Source organism: Thalassophryne amazonica, chromosome 4 (genome assembly GCF_902500255.1).
Source record: "Thalassophryne amazonica chromosome 4, fThaAma1.1, whole genome shotgun sequence".
Classification (NCBI taxonomy): Eukaryota; Metazoa; Chordata; class Actinopteri; order Batrachoidiformes; family Batrachoididae; genus Thalassophryne; species Thalassophryne amazonica.
In genome coordinates this window covers 79,123,000-79,133,130 of record NC_047106.1, presented here as the reverse complement: position 1 = coordinate 79,133,130, position 10,131 = coordinate 79,123,000, and positions in this window count along the sequence as shown.

Here is a 10,131-nt window from a genome sequence, read left to right as displayed (position 1 = left end):
AGCATGAGACTCTGCCCCTGACCAAGGCAGCTTCTCTACATCTGGAGTTGGTCCCCGGGCCGACTATGGCTGCGCACTGCTCATAGTGGTTGGATTGTGTCTAACTGTAATTAGGATGGGTTTAATGCAGAGGACAAGTTTTGTTGCATGTTTGTACAATGATAATAAAGGTTCTTCTTCTTCAATAGCTATAGCTACATTGCTCTGTGCATGTCTGATCCCATCAGAGAAGAAGCAGATTAGATCCTGGTTAGTTCTTGGCTGGGAGGCTTGTAGCATGTAGAGTTGGAGCTACATCAAGAAGGGCATCTGGTGTAAAACCTGTGCTAAATGTATGGGTTATACTCCTTTAAATCAGTAAAATTTGTGACCGCTTCTCAACTTTAAAAATATGCAGTTCTTAGAGGTGGTCTTTGGCAGCTTATAGAACAATCATGTTGTATTTAATCAGTGATCACTGGCAGCTGTTTTTGTGCTGTCTGTACCAGACAAAATATCTATTGAGAAATCTGGTGGGGTGGGGTTATTTTTTATTTTTTATTTATTATTATAAAAAGGTACCCTTTGTCAGGAAGGATATCCAACGTCAAATCAACACGAGGATCCATATTGGATTCACTGTGTTAACTCCAGAGAAGCCAAAAGTCCGTCCCAAGTGCAGAACCAACAGACTGAAAAACTCCTTTGTCCCTCAGGCCATCAGACTGCACAACTCGCCATTTGGAGGAGAAGAACAGGAAGACAGAGGGCAGGAAGGAGAGCAACAGTAGTAGCCAGTAAACCAGTAGTGATCAACAGAGGTGGGACAAAGTCACTGTCAAGTCACTCTCAAGTCATCAATCTGCAAGTCCCAAGTCAAGTCTCAAGTCAGCTTGCAAACAATTGGTGATCATTATGACTTGAGACTTGATTTGGAACTTGCAGATTGATGACTTGACAGTGACTTGATGGTGACTTCGTCCCACCTCTGGTGATCAGTATGTCTGGCAGTTCTATATGCAAAATGTTGTTTTTTTTAATTATTATTATTATTTTTTTTTTAACTTTCACTTTTGATACTCTGTGTGCTTCTTACCCCGTGTGCTGCTACACAATGCTGCTGGAACCTCAATTTCCCTGGGGAAGTCTTCCTAAGGGATTAATATAGTTCCATCTAATCTAATCTAAAAGAAATTAATTACAATTGTAATTATTACTACTACTATGATGGCCACTGCTGCAAATAAGAGGTATGTCACTTGGTACTCCCAATTCAATAAAAAAAAAAAAAAAATCACATCTTTGTTGGAATTTTTAGACATTTCAAGTTTGGGGTGTTCATAACATTTGTTTAGTGCTGTATCACCACTAAATGGAGTTCATTTGGTGAAGTTATGAAATTATGAAGTCTGAACAAGGGAAATAAAGCTTCATAGAAACACAAGACTCAATAATTCTCCAGAAATTGTAATCAACATTTTATTTCTGGCATGTAGATATATATTTTTTAACAATTCAAAAGTCTGAAATGCATAGTTATGGATGGAGCATGAGCAACATGGCCACAAACACAGACAAACATCTTAACATTCACCAGATAGTTGATACATAGAAATCTGAGGTTACACATTAGTTTTCTATGCGTATGTGTTGAGTGGATTGTGCTGTAGTTTGCGAAATATAAGTATTTACTGTGATTTTTTTTTAAGCTTCACACTAGTGCTCTATAATACTATAATTTGCATTATGTCAGTAATGTTAATCTATATTAAGACTGAATTTGAGTTACAATCCATTATGTGTAAAAAGTATTATTTAATTCCCTTTAAAAAGTTATGAGTGCACTGTCAAAACTTGAAGTTCTTTTTGTTCAACCTGTGCTTATAATTCAAATCTGTTAAATCTTGTTCTGTGTGATAATGTCATCAAAGGGTTATAAGAGGCAGTTTGGTAGGTGTCATGTTTGGACACACTTCCACTCCTTAACAATCTCAAACACAAACATCCTTAATATCATCATTTTAAACTTTTTCAAACTCATTTTAAGATGTTTACTTGTATTTTTGTCTTTTTTTTTTCTCAAAATTCCAACATTTCTGACAACTGTGTGTGGCAAAACAAGTACAGTTTTGTTCTGATTGCATCTCAGTCTGCTGTGGTCACAATTGTTAACTTTTAACTTCATAGTGCTAAACAGGTTAAACTGAATGATCCTAGTGGAATGTGGGAAGCAGCAAACGTTGGACTCTTGGCTTGGCAGTGTGAGTTTTATCTGCTAAAGATACACAAGTAGTATAGAGCAATAGCACTGACAATTTAGTACTGAAATGGCATCACTGTAGCAGTAGTACAACATATCTGTTTGTGAAAGAGTGTATGAGTTCTAACAACAGCAGACATGAGACTCTTGGATTGGCAGTACGAGTTTCAGCTGCTCTGGCAGTACGAGCAATACTAACTACGCTAACTACGGGATTCTCGCTCAGTCAACTTCGAGCACTTACTGTAATCAAGTTAACAGACAGTCTGCAAGTATTTAATACTCTCAACTGATGTCATCTGGGAGGAAGTTCTTGAAGGATTATTATGAATTTCTGTTCTAACAATAAATTTTGTTTGCATCCCGTGATTTCTAATTTTAAGAAAATGCCAGAAAAAAACATAGGGAGCTTGGTTATGTGTACATGCAAACAATCTGGAGAGCCAAACTGCAAGATGTGGGGTATCAATGTTCGAATTATGTTACTTAAAGGTAGACTTAGCATTTTACCACTGGGTGGCAGTCCCACTGTATTTCCTGTGCTGTATTGCACCACTGCAGAGGAGCATTTAGACTGTACAGGGCATACTCAGTACTGCAGCAATCACTGCAAACCACTGGCCGACCTTGAGGCTCATGTAAGGTTCAGGACAGAAACATTTTCCGCAGACAGACGAGGCAGATTTACACCCAAGCTTATTAGAATACCAAAACCCCTTTTTTTTTAACAAAGTAAAATAAAGCTGACACTGTTTGTTGCTTTTGATTCCTGTTTCACGGGCGTATAAAGGCAACGTTTGACATTTAGGTCTCACTTACATTCATGGATAAAATCGAACACTAATACCTGGTCTTCCTCAAAAGAGAACAGCACTCTTACACTCTCCTTGCTTTAATTCTTCTTGGTTTGTTTGGATCATGCTTATGTTGGGGATTTTAAGCTTGCCACATTTTATTCAGAGAATCCTGTTGTCAGAAGGAGACTCCTGGGACTGTAGGGCAGAGTCAAGGGGCTTTGACACCATAAACTGAGTGAAACATCACAGTCCTAACATGAAGCCAGTATGTTTCTTATACTGTGTTATAAGGGATATGATGTGTACGACAACAGATGGATTAACTCCACAATATTGCTTTTGTTGACAGGAAGACGTCATATTGCAGAGAGTGGTTGGAAAAAAGCAGACATGTGGTGCCTCCTCAGATCAATGGCATTTGTGGATATACAGCACAGCAAGCATAATGCACCACTTCTAACAGTACAGTTACAATGTTACTCGGTATTGCAGGTTTTTAACTGACTTACAAAATCATCAAATCATCAATCATAACTTCAGTTTTATCACACTCCAAGTTAGATCCCATTTATACCAAGCAGTAACTTACAGTGGACATCAATTCAAAGGTCACTAATTTTTCTTACATCTGGAGTTGTTCCAGGAATGCCATGCAGCATAAAAAAATTTGTACCAAATCATTGTGGATCCATGCAAGATCAATGTCTGACTGCTTGAAACACTTTAGCGGGTGCTTTAAGTTGCATTATAGTCATATGGTACCTTCCCATCTTATTTGTTACAAGCAAAAATAAAGTGCCAAGAACAATAGTTTGTTCTGCAGTTGACATATTTTGTGCTCATTTACATTGAACTTTGAAACATAGCCAACTTCAAAACTCTGTAATTGACAGCTATCAAAGTTTTAACTTTTATTCCTTAGATCACAGAATGTGATTTATATATATATATATATATATATATATATATATATTTATTTATTTATTAGGGATAGACCAGTAATTGGCTGGTCTGATTATCTGCATCGGCCAATAATCTTTCAGGGGGCTCTGTAGGGATAGACCGATAATCAGCTGGGCTGATAATCGGATGATGTCGAAAATTGGCACAGCCAGTTATTGGCCAGTTTTATATATATATATATATATATATATATATATATATAGCCTCTACTGGTGGTTGGCTCTCACTGCGGTATTGTATCACTTCCTGTTCCGGAGCACAGCGGTGTTTTTCTGTATCTGTTAGCTGTTTAATCTGCGCAGTTAGATTGATCTAGTTATCTAGATTACGATTTGTTTCACAGTGTAATCTTCACGTGCCTTAACTAAAGCACTCCTTCTGCTGAATCACCTCTAAATTATTTACACATTATTCACTTTGCGTGTTTTTAGGAATCCGCTAGCTTAGCGCAGCTACTAGCTCTTAGCCGGTTTAGCATGGCGGCTTCTCCTGTCTCTCCCGCACTTTTCTGCTCTGGGTGTGAAATGTTTAGTTATTCCTCGGCCTCCTTTAGCAGTAATGGTACTTGTAATAAGTGTAGCTTATTTGTAGCTCTGGAGGCCAGGCTGGGCGAATTGGAGACTCGGCTCCGCACCGTGGAAAATTCTACAGCTAGCCAGGCCCCTGTAGTCGGTGCGGACCAAGGTAGCTTAGCCGCCGTTAGTTTCCCTCTGGCAGATCCCGAGCAGCCGGGAAAGCAGGCCGACTGGGTGACTGTGAGGAGGAAGCATAGTTCTAAACAGAAGCCCCGTGTACACCGCCAACCCGTTCACATTTCTAACCGTTTTTCCCCACTCGACGACACACCCGCCGAGGATCAAACTCTGGTTATTGGCGACTCTGTTCTGAGAAATGTGAAGTTAGCGACACCAGCAACCATAGTCAATTGTCTTCCGGGGGCCAGAGCAGGCGACATTGAAGGAAATTTGAAACTGCTGGCTAAGGCTAAGCATAAATTTGGTAAGATTGTAATTCACGTCGGCAGTAATGACACCCGGTTACGACAATCGGAGGTCACTAAAATTAACATTAAATCGGTGTGTAACTTTGCAAAAACAATGTCGGACTCTGTAGTTTTCTCTGGGCCCCTCCCCAATCGGACTGGGAGTGACATGTTTAGCCGCATGTTCTCCTTGAATTGCTGGCTGTCTGAGTGGTGTCCAAAAAATGAGGTGGGCTTCATAGATAATTGGCAAAGCTTCTGGGGAAACCTGGTCTTGTTAGGAGAGACGGCATCCATCCCACTTTGGATGGAGCAGCTCTCATTTCTAGAAATCTGGCCAATTTTCTTAAATCCTCCAAACCGTGACTATCCAGGGTTGGGACCAGGAAGCAGAGTTGTAATCTTACACACCTCTCTGCAGCTTCTCTCCCCCTGCCATCCCCTCATTACCCCATCCCCGTAGAGACAGTGTCTGCTCCCAGACCACCAATAACCAGCAAAAATCTATTTAAGCATAAAAATTCAAAAAGAAAAAATAATATAGCACCTTCAACTGCACCACAGACTAAAACAGTTAAATGTGGTCTATTAAACATTAGGTCTCTCTCTTCTAAGTCCTTGTTAGTAAATGATATAATAATTGATCAACATATTGATTTATTCTGCCTTACAGAAACCTGGTTACAGCAGGATGAATATGTTAGTTTAAATGAGTCAACACCCCAGAGTCACACTAACTGTCAGAACACTCGTAGCACGGGCCGAGGTGGAGGATTAGCAGCAATCTTCCATTCCAGCTTATTAATTAATCAAAAACCCAGACAGAGCTTTAATTCATTTGAAAGCTTGACTCTTAGTCTTGTCCATCCAAATTGGAAGTCCCAAAAACCAGTTTTATTTGTTATTATCTATCGTCCACCTGGTTGTTACTGTGAGTTTCTCTGTGAATTTTCAGACCTTTTGTCTGACTTAGTGCTTAGCTCAGATAAGATAATTATAGTGGGCGATTTTAACATCCACACAGATGCTGAGAATGACAGCCTCAACACTGCATTTAATCTATTATTAGACTCTATTGGCTTTGCTCAAAATGTAAATGAGTCCACCCCCCACTTTAATCATATCTTAGATCTTGTTCTGACTTATGGTATGGAAATAGAAGACTTAACAGTATTCCCTGAAAACTCCCTTCTGTCTGATCATTTCTTAATAACATTTACATTTACTCTGATGGACTACCTAGCAGTGGGGAATAAGTTTCATTACACTAGAAGTCTTTCAGAAAGCGCTGTAACTAGGTTTAAGGATATGATTCCTTCTTTATGTTCTCTAATGCCATATACCAACACAGTGCAGAGTAGTTACCTAAACTCTGTAAGTGAGATAGAGTATCTCGTCAATAGTTTTACATCCTCATTGAAGACAACTTTGGATGCTGTAGCTCCTCTGAAAAAGAGAGCTTTAAATCAGAAGTGCCTGACTCCATGGTATAACTCACAAACTCGTAGCTTAAAGCAGATAACCCCTAAGTTGGAGAGGAAATGGCGTCTCACTAATTTAGAAGATCTTCACTTAGCCTGGAAAAAGAGTCTGTTGCTCTATAAAAAAAGCCCTCCGTAAAGCTAGGACATCTTTCTACTCATCACTAATTGAAGAAAATAAGAACAACCCCAGGTTTCTTTTCAGCACTGTAGCCAGGCTGACAAAGAGTCAGAGCTCTATTGAGCTGAGTATTCCATTAACTTTAACTAGTAATGACTTCATGACTTTCTTTGCTAACAAAATTTTAACTATTAGAGAAAAAATTACTCATAACCATCCCAAAGACGTATCGTTATCTTTGGCTGCTTTCAGTGATGCCGGTATTTGATTAGACTCTTTCTCTCCGATTGTTCTGTCTGAGTTATTTTCATTAGTTACTTCATCCAAACCATCAACATGTTTATTAGACCCCATTCCTACCAGGCTGCTCAAGGAAGCCCTACCATTATTTAATGCTTCGATCTTAAATATGATCAATCTATCTTTGTTAGTTGGCTATGTACCACAGGCTTATAAGGTGGCAGTAATTAAACGATTACTTAAAAAGCCATCACTTGACCCAGCTATCTTAGCTAATTATAGGCCAATCTCCAACCTTCCTTTTCTCTCAAAAATTCTTGAAAGGGTAGTTGTAAAACAGCTAACTGATCATCTGCAGAGGAATGGTCTATTTGAAGAGTTTCAGTCAGGTTTTAGAATTCATCATAGTACAGAAACTGCATTAGTGAAGGTTACAAATGATCTTCTTATGGCCTCAGACAGTGGACTCATCTCTGTGCTTGTTCTGTTAGACCTCAGTGCTGCTTTTGATACTGTTGACCATAAAATTTTATTACAGAGATTAGAGCATGCCATAGGTATTAAAGGCACTGCGCTGCGGTGGTTTGAATCATATTTGTCTAATAGATTACAATTTGTTCATGTAAATGGGGAATCTTCTTCACAGACTAAAGTTAATTATGGAGTTCCACAAGGTTCTGTGCTAGGACCAATTTTATTCACTTTATACATGCTTCCCTTAGGCAGTATTATTAGACGGTATTGCTTAAATTTTCATTGTTACGCAGATGATACCCAGCTTTATCTATCCATGAAGCCAGAGGACACACACCAATTGGCTAAACTGCAGGATTGTCTTACAGACATAAAGACATGGATGACCTCTAATTTCCTGCTTTTAAACTCAGATAAAACTGAAGTTATTGTACTTGGCCCCACAAATCTTAGAAACATGGTGTCTAACCAGATCCTTACTCTGGATGGCATTACCCTGACCTCTAGTAATACTGTGAGAAATCTTGGAGTCATTTTTGATCAGGATATGTCATTCAAAGCGCACATTAAACAAATATGTAGGACTGCTTTTTTGCATTTACGCAATATCTCTAAAATTAGAAAGGTCTTGTCTCAGAGTGATGCTGAAAAACTAATTCATGCATTTATTTCCTCTAGGCTGGACTATTGTAATTCATTATTATCAGGTTGTCCTAAAAGTTCCCTAAAAAGCCTTCAGTTAATTCAAAATGCTGCAGCTAGAGTACTAACGGGGACTAGAAGGAGAGAGCATATCTCACCCATATTGGCCTCTCTTCATTGGCTTCCTGTTAATTCTAGAATAGAATTTAAAATTCTTCTTCTTACTTATAAGGTTTTGAATAATCAGGTCCCATCTTATCTTAGGGACCTCGTAGTACCATATCACCCCAATAGAGCGCTTCGCTCTCAGACTGCAGGCTTACTTGTAGTTCCTAGGGTTTGTAAGAGTAGAATGGGAGGCAGAGCCTTCACCTTTCAGGCTCCTCTCCTGTGGAACCAGCTCCCAATTCAGATCAGGGAGACAGACACCCTCTCTACTTTTAAGATTAGGCTTAAAACTTTCCTTTTTGCTAAAGCTTATAGTTAGGGCTGGATCAGGTGACCCTGAACCATCCCATAGTTATGCTGCTATAGACGTAGACTGCTGGGGGGTTCCCATGATGCACTGTTTCTTTCTGTTTTTGCTCTGTATGCACCACTCTGCATTTAATCACTAGTGATCGATCTCTGCTCCCCTCCACAGCATATCTTTTTCCTGGTTCTCTCCCTCAGCCCCAACCAGTCCCAGCAGAAGACTGCCCCTCCCTGAGCCTGGTTCTGCTGGAGGTTTCTTCCTGTTAAAAGGGAGTTTTTCCTTCCCACTGTAGCCAAGTGCTTGCTCACAGGGGGTCGTTTTGACCATTGGGGTTTTACATAATTATTGTATGGCCTTGCCTTACAATATAAAGCGCCTTGGGGCAACTGTTTGTTGTGATTTGGCGCTATATAAAAAAAAATTGATTGATTGATTGATTGATTGAGATATATATATATATATATATATATATATATATATATATATATATATATATATATATATATATATATATTAGGGATAGACCAGTAATTGGCTGGTCTGATAATCTGCATCGGCCAATAATCCTTCAGGGGGCTCTGTAGGGATAGACCGATAATCAGCTGGGCTGATAATCGGATGATGTCGATAATTGGCACAGCCAGTTATTGGCCAGTTTTATATATATATATATATATATATATGTGTGTGTGTGTGTGTGTGTGTGTGTGTGTGTGTGTGTGTGTGTGTGTGTGTGTGTGTTTATTAAGTCCACATTGTAACCACAATTGCTGTTACATAAGTGTGGGTCTATTCATATTAGGGCAACAAAAGTTCATGACTGAAACATCATTAGCCAACAATAGTGCCAACTCACTTTTATAATGTTGTTCTCCTTTTACCGCACAACATTTCTTAGATTACTTTGTGAAAAAAATGACATTAGGTTAAATATATCCCAGCATGCCTTAATCCAGCCACTACACCCTGTTATCGTGCCAACACTGATATGTTGCCTAGATTGCCTTGCATCAGCTCTTCCCAGTATATAAGTATCTTCCATCTACTGTTTGAATCTTATGCCAAGTATAAATGGGATGTAATACAGATTGATCCAAAGCTGAAAAACCTGTTTCATGCAGATATATGAACCTATCAACACATTAGTCCAACTGAGATACAGTAGTACAGTATAGATACACACATCAGTTTAGTGAACATTGTCTTGGACAGATAGCCACCACAGCGAGTCCAGACATGCATATAAAGTGCCTTAGAACAGGTTATTGCATAATCTGATGTCAGTCTTATTGCTTCCACTGAAAGCAAGAAGTGAAATGCGCTCCAGAATTAGAGAGCAGGAGGCTAACAAAATAGGAAAAAATAGAAAAATAAAGGAAAATCTTGCCAAACAGCTGTTTTTCAATGTGACATGGACACATAAATGTACTAAAAATGATGGCAGACACAATCAATGCTGTTGTCAGTTAACTTGACAAACACACTGAAAAGAGTTTATATGACACTGAAGTTGTTCTCCTCGTTCGCCTGTTTTGCAGAAACACTGAAATGTAAAGTGCTGTAACGTAACATCAAAAGGCCATTGTAGAATTTTTTTTTTGTCGTTCTTATCAAAATAGCTCATATGATTACATACATGCACCATTTTTGGGCTGTTTCTTTTCTTTCACAAATAAAATGATAAATGAATATACGAAACAATCATACTACAGTATAA